Below are 15,238 nucleotides of genomic sequence, written 5' to 3' on the forward strand. Positions count from 1 at the left end.
CCTTTGTCACACACTCCCTTTTCCTTCTCCATCGCCTGGTTTTAGGTCAACTCCTGCACAGGCTTGTTGCGGGTCACTACCTCCCTTCAGGGGCGTGGCGCCACACACAAGACCTGTACCCCACCTATCTATAGTTAGGGAGGTCAGTGGAAACAAGGTTCCACACCTCTTCGTTACTTTTCTCACTGACCACACGTGTGTCAAACACAATATACCTATACATCAACCGCACACCACACCATACCCCCCCCCTTCCTCCCCCACTTCCCTATCATGGCGGCCATGACACACTCACTCTCCACACAGGGTCTTTCACCTCCATTAACCCAATCACTTAAATTGCACTCGGTGAACATAAGAGGTCTTAATACCCCTGAAAAACGAGATTACTACTCTCCCTCCAACAATCTCGAACACATATTGCGCTCATACAGGAAACACACTTCCGTACAGACTCTATCCCTAAATTACAAAGTAATTACTTCCCCACGGCGTTTCACGCCTCAAATGTAGAGGCAAAATCCAAAGGGGTCACGATCCTCATTTCTAAAAACTGCCCACTCCAGATAACAGACACGGTACAAGACCCTCATGGCAGATACCTTTTTATAAAAGGCACCCTACATCAATTACCATACACTATTGCGAACATCTATGCCCCCAACACAGGCCAAGTACCCTTTTTCAAGACGACTCTACAATTACTAGCCAGCTTCCAGGCTGGAACCCTTATCGTTGGCGGTGATTTCAATATCCCACTGAACCCGTCGATAGACACTTCAAACGGGGCTTCCTCCATCTCGTACGGAGCCTTGCGGGCCATCAAAATTCAACTGAGTAATCTGCTTCTTCATAACACTTGGCGTACATTGCACCCCAAGGAAAAGGATTACATGTACTATTCGCCGCCACATGATAAGTATTCCAGACTGGACCACTTCTTTCTTTTTCAGAACGACCTGAATAACCTCGCTAAAGCCACCATTGAACCATCCCTCCTCTCGGATCACAACCCTATTTCTATGACCCTCCAATTACCGACAAGGTCTACAAAGACGCGTATTTGGCGCCTAGACAGCTCCCTACTGACGGATGAACTAAATATGGACAGACTGACCAAATGCCTAACTGACTACTTTGCCATTAATTCCACTACTGACGTCTCCCCCGTGACCACTTGGAATGCTCACAAATGTGTCATTAGGGGGGAACTTTTGTCTATAGCCGCCAACCGCAATAAACTCAAATACGCCCACATCACCGAACTAACCGCACGTATACACAAGTTAGAACAGGCCCACAAAGCCTCCACCGCAACTGCTTCGCTAACTGAACTGACGCAGGCTAGAGAGGAACTTTTGGACATATTGAACAAAACACTGAAGCGTAAATTCTTGCTAACACAAAAATTGTACTATGAATTTGGTAACAAATCCAGCAAATTGTTAGCCAGAGCACTCCAATCCAAAAAGGCCTTGCATACTATTCATTAAAATCTCCAACGCGGCTGGGGAATCTTTCGTTAAAAATGATGATATCTCAACACAATTTGTGCAATATTTCACCAAACTGTATAATTTGTCCCCAAATCATCACACTGATGTTTCTCTAAACAGAAAAACCGCTCTCTTGAATTTTCTAGAGCAATACGGACCTACCCCTATCTCTACAGATGACGCGCACTCCTTAGACACCCCTCTTACAACAGACGAACTCACTGTGGCACTACGACAAATGAAACCAATGGAAGATGAGTACAGCGCTGCACCAATATTATTAGAGGATGGTTACACAGTAAGCAGCTGACACGAAAGCTGACACTAAACAAGAAAGAGAGATCATTTTTAGTTCCACTTGCTCCGCGCATACCTGTTATGTACTACCTGCCTAAGGTCCATAAGGACCCTCTGCATCCCCCTGGTCGGCCAATAATTAGTGGCATCGACTCGGTCACCTCTAAAGTTGGCAAATATATCGACTTTTTCCTCCAGCCATCAGTCACTAAGATGCCGTCCTATTTGAAGGACACCAAAGATGTGATCAAATTACTTTCTAATGTTTCCTACTCAGGTGATCTCATCATGGCAACTGCAGATGTTGCATCACTTTACATCTGCATCCCACAAGACAGGGGTATTGATGCGGTTAAATGCTTTCTTGACAGAGACGCTGTGTTGCAAACTCAATTAGTTCGATAATGTAGTCCACCTGGGGTGTAGCAAGGGAAGCGCTTCCCTTGCTACACCCCAGGTGGACTACATTATCGAACTAATTGAGTTTGCAACACAGCACAATTACTTCTGGTTCGATGGTAGATTCTACCGGCAACACAAAGGTGTCGCAATGGGAGCGAAGTTCCCTTGCTACACCCCAGGTGGACTACATTATCGAACTAATTGAGTTTGCAACACAGCACAATTACTTCTGGTTCGATGGTAGATTCTACCGGCAACACAAAGGTGTCGCAATGGGAGCGAAGTTCGCTCCCAGTCTGGCCAGTTTATTTAAGGCCAAATGGGAGGAGGATGTCGTATATGCTATGCAGAGCCCGCACCTTTTGTTGTGGGCTCGGTACATAGATGACATCCTCCTCCTATGGACTGGGATTTCGGAAGGTTTAGTTGATTTTTTTGCGACCCTTAATAACAATAACATGAATATTGTCTTGTCTTTTGAAGTAAGTGTATCCTCTGTCCATTTTTTGGACTTGGTTATTGAGAGAAGGGAAGGCCAATTTGTATTCAGTACCTATTTTAAATCCACCGATCGGAATGGATATATTCCTACCGATAGCTGCCACCATGCCCCCTGGATCAGATCAGTCCCTAAAAGCCAGTTCCTGCGATTACGCAGGAACTGCAGTGATCTCAACACCTTTAAGACCCAAGCAGCGTCTCTTAAAAATAGGTTTTTGGAGAAGGGTTACAAACCCTCAGATTTGGATATGGAGATAGATAATGCCTGTCTAGTTGATCGTCAAACACTTCTAGAGGACAAACCTAGACAGGTAAATGAGGACTTTAAATGGTCTTTCATGACATCCTTCTCCATCCAACATAAACACATTAGAAGAATTTTTGAACACCATTGGGATGTTCTAAAAACAGACAAGATTTTGGGCCCTATGTTGCCCGGAACCCCTAAGGTGGTTTTCAAGGGCGCTCCGTCCCTTCGTAATAAGTTGGCACCTAATGTGGTTAATCCCCCAAACAAACATTCCTTTTTTCACAACTGGACTGGTTTCCACCCCTGTAAAAAATGCTTGGTCTGTCAATATAATATCAACGGTAGGAGAGCTAGTCACACTTTTTCCTCTACGGTGACTGGCCGTTCCTACAAGATCAAGCAGTTTTGCACCTGCGTGACCACAGGGGTAGTTTACCTTTTGACCTGCCCATGTGGCAAACAGTATGTGGGACGAACTATCAGGTCATTTACTACCAGAGTTTCTGAGCACATCAATCTTATTAAGGCAGGTAGCACCAAACACACTGTACCTCGTCACTACAGGGAATTCCACGATCGAAACCCTGAAGGTACCCAGTTTCTCATCATCGACAAATATGTGGCTCCCTGGCGGGGCGGATCAACCCTTAGGGGGGTCTCCCGCCGTGAGACTTACTGGATTTACGAATTGGGTTCCCACTTCCCGCAAGGAATCAACGTGGAGTGGGACATCAATTCGTTTATTAATCAGGCATACCTTTTTATAATCTCTTTCATTTTTATTTCCATTTTTATATATTTTTATACATTTTTTGTCTGGTGTATATGTTTTAAATAAATTCTTATATCAATGCCAGGCAGTTCCTGACCACTAATACCTTTTATATTGTGACATTATATAATTACTTTTTGTATTTGTGTATCTTGGTGGATGTCCCCTTTTTTATTGGTATTACTGTTATTGGTAGTCCCTCTTGCATACGGTGCATTATATGGATCCTATGGGATGTCCCCCATTGGCAGTGTCACTTTTTAATACTCTATGGTTGTAGCCATTGCCCCCATAAAATAAAAACACTAAATTTTTCAATTCCTCAATTTTTTCATTTTTTACTTCTATCCCGTTGATGTTTATTTATTGTATGAGTTCCAGGTTCTTATTTTCTCCACCTTTGCTGACACTTGGCTTGTGCCATGAGATCGCCGGGATGTAGTTCCGGCCTTCTCCAGCCTATTGGGGCCCTCCTCCCTATATACAGGAAGTGCGGGAACTGTCAGCTTGGTGACGAGGCTTGGTCCCGAGCGTTGAATGCGCGCGCGCCGCATTCGACGGAGGCGGGCCATGTTTACACATTCGATGCGGAGTCCGAGGGGCGGAGCGTGATGGTGCTCCGGCCTATGGATTTGCCGGTCGAGAGCGAGGCTTGGTGTGACTTCCCCCTGTGAATTCCGCTATTGCGCACGGCCTTGCTACCTGGACATGCCCGGCGGGCGGAGCGTGCAGGCGCTCTGATCTGCCTATCTGGCCACGCTGACACCGAGGCTTGGTTGAATTCCGAGCACTTCCGGGTCGGCTGGCCATATGAACTTAATATACGCTCTTTTGGTCCTATTTTCTAATAACTGGTGCTAGTGGTATAATATCACTCACTGTAATCCCACAATTTACATATATTTCATATAATTTAATATTCATTTACCAAACCGGAAGTGACATCAGTGGGGCACTTCCTGTGCTGTGACACTCCCAGTGGGGGTCATTTCTAGTTTAAATAGCAGTGAGGTGGGGGGGCTCCACACCCCAGATGAAGGCTCGTTAGCCGAAACATGTTGGGTGGACTCCCTACGATCACCGCGATTGATACATAGTTTTGAGCTTATTACAATCTCCTAACATGTGAGTGTTCTTTTTTATTGTTTTAATAAATCCATGTTTTTTAAACGATATCATGCCATGTGAGCTTTATTTCTCCCATGGTATGTAAATACATCCGGTTGGCCTGTTGAAAAGTTTGGACGGCTGAAGCTGTGACGAGATTTTTATTCCCCCCCCCATTTGAAGTTGAGGACACCTGAGGATCTATCTTGCCAGCCTTGGTGGCTAAACAAGCTTTCTGAGACTTGTTAGACGTATGTCTTCTCAAGTCACCTGGTTCCGGTAAGCCTCCTATGATGCTCCGGTGGTGGTCCCGGCACTCATTTAGACGTCTCATTTATTTGGTGTTCCATCTATCCACTTGTCAGAAGCTTTCCATTTTTGTTTTCATTATTCAACCCTCAAAGACTTTCGGTGGCGGGTGTTGAATTGTATTAAGATTTTAGTTTTCAACATTTATGGACATTTTGTTATTTCTTCACTTTTATATTATTTGTTTTCACATTGTTTTTTCACTGGTTTATTAGAATCAATTTATATGACATTGTGTGGAACTCAGTACATTTTTGATTGTGTTCAGTCATTTGTATGCAATTTTGAATTATATTATTTTTATTTATTTTTTCGTGGGCCCTTCAGGAATGGTTCGGGCTTAGTTTATTATGTTTTTTCATCTATAAAATTTACACACATAGCGCTACACTTTATACACTTTTACACTACGACAAATGAAGACAGGTAAAAGCCCCGGCCCTGATGGCCTCTCGACTTGCTATTACAAATCCTTCCCATCCCTTCTCCTTCCACAACTTGTGAAAGCCCTTAATGCTCTGATCCCCTCAACAGATACCCACAATGAAATGCTCACAGCCCATATCACCCTCATCCCCAAAAAAGATAAAGATCCCACCCGAGTGACGAATTACCCCCCCATCTCCTTACTAAACGTGGACCTTAAACTCTACGCGAAAGCATTAGCTAACCGAATCCTACCCTTCCTCCCATCTTTAATCTCGCTTGACCAGGTGGGCTTTGTCCCGGGTCGAGAGGCGAGGGACAACACCACCAAAGCCCTGAACATACACCATTGGCTCACGAAAACGTCTACAAAGGGATTTTTTCTCTCATTGGATGCAGAGAAGGCGTTCCACAGGGTGGCTTGGGACTATATGGAAGCCACCCTTCAGGCAATAGGCTTGCCACCACGCATGCTCAGAATGATTTTAGCCCTTTACGCCGCCCCAACAGTTAGGGTAAGGATCAATGGCGGACTGTCGGACGCCTTCTCTGTATCCAATGGAACTCGTCAGGGGTGCCCTCTGTCACTGCTTATATTTATATTAACCCTTGAACCCATGCTACGCAAACTAAAAGACAACCCCACTATCAAAGGTGTTGATATTCATCACAAACAGTACAAACTGGCCGCATACGCGGATGACATACTACTATTCCTGACGGACCCCATCACATCTGTCCCCAACCTTCTTGCCGACTTCAAGCTCTTCCACACCCTCTCCAACTTGCAAATTAATTTTGACAAATCCAAAGCCCTCAACATTACCTTATCCACTGACATGGTTGACCTTTTACCCATTTGGTTGGGAGCGCTCAGCTATCTCATACCTTGGAATCAAAATCACCACTGACCTGAGGAATCTTTACTCCACTAATTTTGCTCCCATGATCCTGTCCATCCAAAGAGATCTACAGAGGTGGCAACTTGGTACCTTCTCTTGGCTGGGCAGGATCGCCATAGTGAAGATGAACGTACTACCCAGAATCCTCTACCTTCTCCAAGCCATACCAATCATGTTACCACCAACATTCTTCACATCTTACAAACGTATCTGCAGGTCCTTCATATGGGCATCTAAACAACCGAGACTTAACTGGGACAGATTAGTTCTTCCCAAACGATTAGGGGGCCTGGGACTTCCCAGACCTCCCGAAATACCATTGGGCTTGCCACTTAACCAGATTGATTGACTGGCACAAACACTGTCTGCTCAAAGAGTGGATAGAACTAGAAGACTCCTTTGCGAGTCTTCTGCTCGTTAACTCCCCATGGGTTAATAGTAGACATATACCTGAAGCCTTCTCGTCCCACCCATCTATTGGCGCCACCCTAACGATTTTTAAACGGGTATGCAAGGCACTTCACATATCACCAGCTCCGGGCCCCATGACACCTTTAGATAATAACCCAGAATTCCCCCCGGGTCTAATGTCCAAAACCCCCACACTGGATATGGTTAACACTCAAACAAGGGCCCATAGCTGTTTTCGAAACGGTTCGCTACTCTCCCACACAGACCTCACCACGACACTCTCTACCTACCGCTTACCTTTCTTCAAATACCTACAACTGAGACACTTCCTCCAACCCCATACAAGGGATCACCCTTGTAGCAGAGACCGCACCCCAATGGAACTCCTCTGCTCTGACAACGAACCCCAAGGTCACCTGATAGCCACAACCTACTACCTCCTGTTCTCACAACACAGGTTCAAAAATGACAAATTAGTACAGCAATGGGAGGCAGACCTGACAGTGGACCTTTCCACACAGGAATGGGACTCCATCTGCACCCTCATGCACAAAGGGTCCATAAACGTTTCCACACAAGAGAACAGATATAAACTGTTCTCTAAATGGTATAGAACACCCGATAAGGTTCATCGCTTCTGTCCAGCCATCCCCCCAACCTGTTGGAAGTGTGGCACCACCAAAGGCACCCTATTGCACATATGGTGGGAGTGCAACCTCATACAGCCGTTTTGGAAGGAAATCCACCGGCTGATTGCTCAAATATCCACATACACATCGGCCTTCTTCCCTGAAAGATATCTACTCCACCACACCTCAGTCCCAACGGGATCCTATAAAAAATCACTCACCATACATTTAGTCAATGCAGCCAACCTATGTATCCCCGCTCTTTGGAGGAATACGACATCCCCCACGGTCCCAGACTGGATCCGGAGGGTAGATAAAATAGCTGAGATGGAAAAACTTATTTACCAAGCCAATGATAACACTAACAAATTTAACACCACCTGGGCAAGCTGGCTACACTTCCGTCAATCCCCCCCCCCCAGACCACTCACCCTAACACTTCTTCACAGACACCACATTGAGCATATATACATTGTAAACCTGAACCCCTGACTCCGCTGTGCTGCCTACCCCGTTCCTTCCTCTTACCCATTTCCCATTTCGTTCAGATACATATCCCCACCTTCTCACAGACACATTAGACAAGGTCCCTTTTGAGCATACACTCCCATCTTTTTCACTTGTGATAGAAGCTGATTGCCACCGTTGTCTTCCTGCCTTCCCCGACACCTGTATGCAACAAACCAGGTCACCCAGTGGAACTGCATTTCAATCCACATCACATTTTAGTTGCTGACCCCACTTATTTAACGTCTTCTGTCCCCAACCCATTCACAACGATGGTCCCTTTAGGGGTGAATGGAACCGGTTATTGCCTGTGACAATCTTGATATGACCGTTGCCGTTCTTAAGATCCCACCCTCTAAAACCAATATCTTATCTCTCAATTACTGCTTTAGTTCGAGGAATTCTAGTTACTTCTGCAATGCATGTTCATTTACGGGAACTGACTTACTGTCCACCCTCAGCGAGTGGATTACTATGGAAACTATACACATGCTATAAACTTTTGTAAACTTACTGTTTGAGATGTATGTTACATATACTCTGTACATCTGTAAAACTTAATAAAATCTTTTGAAAAAAAAAAAAACAGGAGGTCTGATGCTAGAAGTATTGCTCCTACATATGTGTGCTGGACCTATGTGCATGAGGGGGGATGTGTGGGGGGAAAATATATATATACAGTGGGGACGGAAAGTATTCAGACCCCCTTAAATTTTTCACTCTTTGTTTGTTAATGTACACACAGCACCCCATATTGACAGAAAAACACAGAATTGCTGACATTTTTGCAGATTTATTAAAAAAGAAAAACTGAAATATCACATGGTCCTAAGTATTCAGACCCTTTGCTGTGACACTCATATATTTAACTCAGGTGCTGTCCATTTCTTCTGATCATCCTTGAGATGGTTCTACACCTTCATTTGAGTCCAGCTGTGTTTGATTATACTGATTGGACTTGATTAGGAAAGCCACACACCTGTCTATATAAGACCTTACAGCTCACAGTGCATGTCAGAGCAAATGAGAATCATGAGGTCAAAGGAACTGCCTGAAGAGCTCAGAGACAGAATTATGGCTAGGCACAGATCTGCCCAAGGTTACAAAAAAATTTCTGCTGCACTTAAGGTTCCTAAGAGCAAAGGGCCTCCATAATCCTTAAATGGAAGACAGTTGGGACGACCAGAACCCTTCCTAGAGCTGGCCATCTGGCCAAACTAAGCTATCGGGGGAGAAGAGCCTTGGTGAGAGAGGTAAAGAAGAACCCAAAGATCACTGTGGCTGAGCTCCAGAGATGCAGTCGGGAGATGGGAGAAAGTTGTAGAAAGTCAACCATCACTGCAGCGATCCACCAGTCAGGGCTTTTTGGCAGAGTGGCCCGACGGAAGCCTCTCCTCAGTGCAAGACACATGAAAGCCCGCATGGAGTTTGCTAAAAAACACATAAAGGACTCCAAGATGGTGAGAAATAAGATTCTTTGGTCTGATGAGACCAAGATAGAACTTTTTGGCCTTAATTCTAAGCGGTATGTGTGGAGAAAACCAGGCACTGCTCATCACCTGTCCAATACAGTCCCAACAGTGAAGCATGATGGTGGCAGCATCATGCTGTGGGGGGGTTTTTCAGCTGCAGGGACAGGACGACTGGTTGCAATCGAGGGAAAGATGAATGCGGTCAAGTACAGGGATATCCTGGACGAAAACCTTCTCCAGAGTGCTCAGGACCTCAGACTGGGCCGAAGGTTTACCTTCCAATAAGACAATGACCCTAAGCACACAGCTAAAATAATGAAGGAGTGGCTTCACAACAACTCTGTTACTGTTCTTGAATTGCCCAGCCAGAGCCCTGACTTAAAGTGGATGTAAACCCGAATTTTTGTTTTATATATCATACTGTAGAGTATAAGATTTCCTATCATTTGAGCCTAGTCTTGCCACAAAGAGTTAATCCATCTCTGAACAATCCTCTTTTATTGTTCAGTGAGAAAAATCTTGACAAACTGAGAAAAACTTTGTCAAATACTCCCCCTTGCTGTGAGTGACAGCCTAAGACACAGGCATTATTTTTTAATTCCCTCCCCCACACCTTCCTTCAGCAGCTCTGCAAGGATTGGCTGTTCCACACCTCGCCATGATTTGGCATGCTGAAGTCATGTGGTTACTTTCCTGTCTTTTCACTGGATGTTAGAGATCATAGCAGAAGTTCAGTGTTAGAAATACACAGGAGACAATGCATATTGACAAGGGGAGTGTAGAGGTGGGCGGGGAGTCTATTGACATCACGACTCCACCCACCGAGCTCCAGACAACAGACCCACCCACAGAATCTGCAGTTTTTCGGGTCTAATAACAGACAGTGGGGAGACATTTGACAGGTAAAGATACATGCAGGAGGCATGTATATCCTTATAGATAACCCCTGTGGCAGTAGTTTAGAAAGGGGGAATGGTAGAGGATCCCCAAATCCAGGTGTGAAAAACTTGTTGCATCTTTCCCAAAAAGACTCATGGCTGTATTAGATCAAAAGGGTGCTTCTACTAAATACTGAGCAAAGTGTCTGAATACTTAGCACCATGTGATATTTCAGTTTTTCTTTTTTAATAAATTTGCAAAAATTTCAACAATTCTGTGTTTTTCTGTCAATATGGGGTGCTGTGTGTACATTAATGAGGAAAAAAAATGAACCTAAATGATTTTAGCAAATGGCTGCAATATAACAAAGAGTGAAACATTTAAGGGGGTCTGAATACTTTCCGTCCCCACTGTGTATATATATATATAAAAAAATAAAAATAAATAAAATAAAAAATTAATAAAAAATAAAGAGTCAATGTAAAAAAACACATTTATATATATATATATATATATACATCTATATATCTATATCTATATATATATATAGATATATCTATATCTATATATATATATAGATATAGATATATCTATATCTATATATATATATAGATAGATATATATATATATATGTGTGTGTGCATGTATATATTTTATTTAAATGTGTTTTTTTACATTGACTCTTTATTTTTTATTAATTTTTTATTTTATTTATTTTTATTTTTTATTAAAAAATAAAATATGAAAAAATATATAATATATATCAAGCCAATACTGTGAACTAAAGCCATGCATATATATGAGATCTCCAAAATGACATAATAACTATATATATATATATATATATATATGTATTAACTAAGCAAAAAAGTCAGTATCTAATGTGAGATCCCAGTGACAGGAGTATGTGAAAAATATAAAGAATATATATGTGGAAAAAAATATATATATGTATATATATATAAACCAACTCTCATCCAAGTTGTGCTTAGAAAATCAAATTCAAATTAAAATAAATTAAATTAAAATGAAAAATAAAAAAAAATATTAAAATAAATATAGCGTCCCAAGGAGTATGGTATATATCACAGAAGTGTAATTTCAGAGTAACCAGTTATGATCCTTTCGGGTGACTTCGGTGCTCATCAAATTAGGTGACTTGTGGTGCTCCCCCGTTGTGTCCCCACTCACCAAATGTTGTCACCCCTGCAGGGGTAATAGGCATATGTGAGTGGTCGTGGATAGGCTTCCTCCTAGGCTCTCCCAATGTTCCGTCGGGGTCCTCCAGCTGTTTCCACAGATAAGGGGTCACACTGGTCAGCACCTTCCCAAAAATCACTCCACGTTGCTCAAAATAGCTCCACCGAGCCATAGTGTTTTCTACTGAATTCACCCCGTCGGCAGCCCTGGTCTTCAGAGACGGAGTGCAGCCAGGAGCTAGAGAATCTCTCTGTTCTATTCCATCCCCTGTTGTGTAGCAGGCTGGGCTGAGCTGTGCTCTCTCTCCTCTCCCTCCAATCTAGCTGCCGACATCATGCCAGACGGGGAGTGCGCTGCCCCAATGGGACATAGAATTTATATAGATTGTTTTTCTAACCATTTTCTATGGACATTTTATATTTAGTTCACATGCTGCCATCTAGTGACCTTTTGTGGTAATGCACTTGTTTTATTATGTTCTTTTTCCCTGATGTTATGACACACTTCCTTTGTATGTAATGCTCCACCCTTCTTCCTGTTATTGTACTTCCTGTATCATGGATGCAGCTACAAGCCACATGTAGCAGGGCACATGTATTCTGCATTGTAAGCTACAGACAATATCATCTTTTGACCTCATAAATACTACAACCTATTCATCTGTTTGTATCCTGTCATCTGCTGTAACCTGATGTTCAGAATAAAAGCATCTTGTGGATGGAATCAGTATTTGGTGAGTTCAAACTATCTGATGAGGATTGTCCTCAGTGATTCTATCTTTTACAGGCCAGGCATAGAGGTCCCACAAGGGATAGTTGCTTCACAACAATCAGAGTGAGAATAGTCAAAAGATGTATAGAATTCCCACAGCCTGCTGTGTATATGTGTGCGCCTGATCTGCAAACAAGCTCAGTGCCATCCACGATCTTGTGAAGCACATGGTCGCATGAGTTTACTGCACCTCATGTGAATGTTAAAAACTGTTTCTCTACATTGAAGAGTTACCCCACCTGTCTAAGCTGCTGTTCGTCTTCTTAAAGAGACAGTATAATTTCTTGCAAAAACGTACAAAATGTCTAGACAAGACTCTGAGCACCCTTTTGTGGCTGAACCAACACAGATTCATCATGCCTCTGAATCCGCAGATGTACAGGAAGCAGTTTCTACAGATATTGCCTAACAGAGTATAAGACCCAAACGTACAATTAAACCTACACAGAAACTCAGAAAAAACTATGAAACCACTAGAGATGAGTTCAGCAATCTGTCAGACTTATGGGACAGAACTTCACACTGCATGTCAGTTTTGTCACACTTTAATGATCAACCAGCTGAACTAAGAGACTCTATAGATCGATTATCTGCCGCGTACGAACGCTACCAACGGCTGTTTGCAAAATACACAGCTTTCTTGCAGGACTGTAATATGGAGGACTCTTCAGCAGAACTGACCAGGGCTGATGCACTAAACCAACAAAGGGATCTCTTAGTGCAAAATGCCCAGTGTAAGGCAGAACTCCGCATTGTTAACTGCAGGAGACCAGATCTCACAGATCCACATCAACCAAGCACAATGCACGTTCTTCTAGATCCTCTCGCTCCAGAAGTCTAACATTAAGCGATAAGATAATAGAGGCCAGCGCTGATGCGGAATGCAAAAAAGTGCGAAGCTCCTTTACCAGAAAGGAACCAGAAATAGAAACAAAGATGAAAGCTCAACAAGCAGAAGTAGAGGCAAAGATGAAAGCTCAACAAGCAGAAGTAGAGGCAAAGATGAAAGCTCAAAAGCAGTTGTAGAGGCCAAGATGAAAGCTCAACAAGCAGAAGCAGAGGCAAAGATGAAAGCTCAACAAGCAGAGGCAGATTCCCAATTAAAGATTCTGCAAATGGAAAGGGAGGAAGCAGCCGCCTTAGCATGGCTGAGAGTCCTCGAACAAGTGCTAACTTAGACTGGTCTATCCCAGCGGAACTGCAAGACCCAGACGAACACACCAGTGAATATGTACTAAAGCATAATGTTTGCAATGATACAGAGTTATCTCCTGTAAGTCTTACTAACAACACTGTTCTGACTCTCAACACAGAGACCTCTTAGCTCCAAATGCCTGAGCCTCTTCAAGTCTACAACACAAGTGCATCTATGCAGCAAACCACATCACCTCTTGCTGACAACAAGGTGACTTCCAGGGACAAGCCGCAGCTCAAGCCACAGCCAGCACAAGCCTTAGGGACTACACCACAGTTAAACGCTCTTGCAACATCATTTCATCCTGGTAAACCTCACCCTACTTCACCAGAGAACTTTCACATCCTAGGGGTTCCACAAGTTACTTTGGCACCGAAGAGTGAGAGATCAGATTTGAATGACTTTGCCAGATATATGGTATGCCGCGAGCTCATTAACACTACCTTTTCAAGGTTTTACGACTGTCTGGAGAGCTACAGGGCCTGGAGATCAACCTTAAAAGCTGCCATTGCTGATCTCAACCTTACTACCAAGGAGGAACTTGATTTGCTCATAAGGTGGCTGGGGCCAGAATCTGCAGATCGTATTAAAAGACTGAGAACAGTGCATGTTGACCACCCAGATGCAGATCTTGTTGCTGCATGGGCAAGACTTGAGCAAGCCTATGGTAGCTCTGAAGCCATAGAAAGCACTCTATTTAAGAGACTGCAAAACTTCCCGAAAATAGGGAACAAAGACTATCTGTCATGGATCTGCCACCTAAGGGTTAACTTAGTCCAGGCTGATTTCAGTGATTGGCAACAGGCTGCCTTATTTAAACACCTCAGCAGCTCTGTGTCCTTGCTGTTTGATCTGCAGCTCTGTGTATGTGTTTGCTGAAGATCTGATATCTGCTCCTGTTTGACCTGGCTTTGTTTTGTTCCTGTTATCCGCCTGCATCTGACCCTTGGCTTGTTTGACGATTCCTTCTGCCTGCTCCTCTTGTACCTTTGTTGCCAACCTGATTATCGACCCGGCCTGCCTGACGTTCCAAGACTCTCCTCCAGTCTGCTATACTTACCTACTGCAGCCATCCAGCTTCAGTCCCAGTCTGCTTACCTGTCTGCTGATCCATCCAGTCTGCTGATCCATCCAGTCTGCTCACCTGTCTGCTGATCCATCCAGTCTGCTAATCCATCCAGTCTGCTCCCCTGTCTGCTGATCCATCCAGTCTGCTCACCTGCCTCCTGATCCATCCAGTCTGCTCATCTGCCCGCTGATCCATCCAGTCTGCTTACCTGTCTGCTGATCCATCCAGTTTGCTCACCTGTCTGCTGATCCATCTAGTCTGCTCACCTGTCTGCTGATCCATCCAGCCTGCTGGTCCTGTCTGCTGTGCCGGTCATCTGACCCATCTGCTGTTAATCCTGCCAGGCACTCATACCATTCTGCACTCCCGTGCCACCTGCCTGCTCTACCAGGGGCCGTGAGTCATATACTTAAGGGAGGCCTTCCTCTGCACTATCGGGCTCATCAGTCAGGTACGTGAGAACTTGACACTATCGCAAGCTCCAAGATCTGAGTGATCTTCTGATGGAGCTGGAGTTGGCAAAGACAGACCCACATCTACCTTGAATAAGCTTCCTGGACACTGCTCATGGTGTCAATCCAGTGGTGTCTAAACTGCCATACGGCCTGCAAGAGAAATGGGCACAAAAAGGCTCAAGGTACAA

This window comes from Aquarana catesbeiana, linkage group LG01 (genome assembly GCF_042186555.1).
Source record: "Aquarana catesbeiana isolate 2022-GZ linkage group LG01, ASM4218655v1, whole genome shotgun sequence".
In the NCBI taxonomy this organism is placed as follows: Eukaryota; Metazoa; Chordata; class Amphibia; order Anura; family Ranidae; genus Aquarana; species Aquarana catesbeiana.